We start from the raw sequence: 3,133 nt of genomic DNA on the forward strand, positions 1-3,133 counted from the left end.
AAAGATCTGAACCTTCAGATACAAAAAGCTGATAGAACATCTAATTATCTCAATCCAAAAAAAGCCTTCTCCATTGCACATTATTTTAAAGCTGTCAAAAGTTAACTACAAAAGGGAAGTCCCAGTCAAGATGGCAGAGCAGTTAAATCCTGATGCTGGCCTCAGTTTACATCTTAGCCTCTCCAAGCTGCCTCCTAGCCCAGCATCATCTGCAGATCATTCTGTAGCTCTTATCAGGTTTCAGGCAGCGACTGACCTTGGCCTGCACCAAAGTCCCCTCCCGAGATGCCCTCAAACCAAAACGCCCAGTGGCCAGCTTCAGACCCCATTAGATCACAGCCCAACATGTTTCACAATCAACACACTCAACAGGTGTACCGAGCAGACTCCAGAGAGCCACTAAATTGAATCTCATTCTGTGGGGTCAGCCCCTGCATGACAGCTTATCCACTATAGTCATGGCCATTTCTCACAGGCAGTCAGCCTGAGGGTCAAACCCTCCCACTGAAATCTCAATAACAATCAACACTCGGCTACAGCAGGAGGGCACACACAACCCACACAAGGGACACTCCTGCAGCACCTGGCTCAGGTGACCAAGGAGATTGTGCAATGAGTCCCAGGACATGTACAACAGAAGGTCACGCTACTAAGACAGGAGACAAGGCAAATCTACTCAATATATGGAAAGAAACACAGGGAGATAGTTAAAATGAAGAGACATAAAAATATGTCCCAAATGAAAGAACAGGACAAAACTCCAGAAAATGAACTTAACAAAATGGAGACAAGCAATCTACTGGAGGCAGAGTTCAAAACACTGGTTATAAGAATGCTTAGTGAATTTAGAAGAGTAGATTAACTCAGTGAGAACTTCAATAAAGAAATAGGAAACATAACAAAGAACCAGTCAGAAATGAAGAATACAATAACTATTATGAAGAATACATTAGAGGGAGTCAAGAGCAGATTAGATGAAGCAGAAGGTCAAATTGTATATTTAGAAGAGAAGGTAGTGGAAAACACACAATCAGAACAACAACAACAAAAGAATAACATAATGAGGATAGTTTTAAGGGACCTCTGGGACAACATCAAGCATACCAACATTTGCATATAGGGGTACCAGAAGGAGACAAAAGAGAGAAAGGGATTGAAAACTTCCCTAACCCGATGAAGGAAATAGGTGTACAATTCCAGGAAGCTCAGAGTCCTAAACAAGATGAACCCAAAGAGGCCTACACCAAGGCACATTAAAACATCGAAGCTTAAAGACAAAAGGAGAATCTTAAAAGCAGCAAGAGAAAGGTGGTTAGTTACCTACAAAGGAGCTCCCATAAGATTATCAGCTGATTTCTCAACAGAAACTTTGCAGACTAAAGGGAATTAACAGGAAATACTCAAAGTGATGAAAAGCAAGGACCTACAACCAATATTACTCTACCCAGCAAGGCTATCATTTAGAATCGAAGGACAGATAAAAAGTTTCCCAGACAAGAAAAAGCTAAAGGAATTCATCATCACCAAACCAGTATTACAAAAAATGTTAAAGGGACTTCTTTAAAAGGAAGAAGAAAACAGTTCAAAAATATAAATAATAAATGGTAATAAGTATACATCTATCAACAACTCTTTTAAATGTAAATGGATTAAATGCTCCAATCAAAAGACATAGCATAGTCATAAACACTCAGCTACAACTGGAGGGCACAAACAACCCACACAAGGGACACTCCTGCAGCACCTGTGGGACCCATGCACAGGCTCCCTGGATAACTTTGTTAATTATATAAATGTCTAACCACTATGCTGTACACCTGAAACTAATGTAAAGTAATATTGAATGTGAACTTTAATTGAAAAAAAAACCCCTAAAAAAAGATATAAGATGGCTGAATGGAAAAGAAAACAAGATCTATACATATACTGCCCACAAGAGACCCATTCAGGTCAAAAGACACCCACTGACTGAAAATGAAGGGATGGAAAAAGATATTAAGTGAAAATGAAAACAAAACAAAACAAAAAGCTGGGTAACAATACTTACATCAGACAAAATAGGCTTTTAAAAAACAAGAGACAAAGAAGGACCCTGTAATCCCCACTTCTAGGTATTTATCCAAACAAATTCAAAACACTACTTTGAGGGGATGTGTGAACCCATATGTTCATTGCAGCTTTATTTCCAATAGCCAAGATATAGAGGCAACCTGGATGTCCATCGATAGATGAATGGATAAAGAAGAGGTGATACATATATAGAGTGGAATATTACTTATCCATAAAAAGAATAAAATCTTCGCATCAGCAAAAACATGGATGGACCTAGAGGGTATCGTGCTGACTGGAGTAAGTCAGACAGAGAAAGACAAATGCCATATGATTTCACTTATGTGGAATCTAAAGAATGAAATAAATGAAAAAACAAAATAGAAACATACTTATAGATACAGAGAATATTTTGACAGTTGCCAGATGGGAGGGAGGTTGGGGTAGGAGGTGGGTGAAAAAGGGTAAGGAATTAAGATGTTCAAATTTCCAGTTATAAAAACAATCATTTGGATGCAAAGTACGGCCTAAGGAACATAGTCAATAATTTTGTAATAACTATGTATGGTGTCAGATGGGTACTAGACTTATTGGGATGATCACTTTGTAAGTTATAAAAATGTGTAATCACTATGTTATACACCTAAAAATAATACAATATTGTATGTCAACTCCAATTAAAAAATATTAAAAAAAAAGAAAAAAGATAAATATGGTATGAGCCATTAGAAGTAGCACTATGAAATAAAATCTTCAAACAGCAAAATTTACAAGAGGATATGATTGTAAAGTTAAATTGTAGTACTATTTCTGTTAGAAAATTCAAAGAATAAATTATGTAAAAATTTATTTAATATGTGAAAAGGGAAATGCTGATCAGCTTTACTTTGCAATCATTTCATCACTTCTGAAGATATATATACATGTATGTATTAGCAATTTATTTTCTTGATGAGAACTTGTCTGTTGGAGCCCTTTCCTTTTGTATGGTGGAGTTGGAGTGTTTCCATTCCTGTCTCTGATCACATTCTTTTAAAAATGAATTGGAGGTTTGTTAGTTTATATTTTTACCATTGACTCTTTG

Source organism: Pteropus vampyrus, unplaced genomic scaffold, assembly GCF_000151845.1.
Source record: "Pteropus vampyrus isolate Shadow unplaced genomic scaffold, Pvam_2.0 Scaffold561, whole genome shotgun sequence".
NCBI classification, from domain to species: Eukaryota; Metazoa; Chordata; class Mammalia; order Chiroptera; family Pteropodidae; genus Pteropus; species Pteropus vampyrus.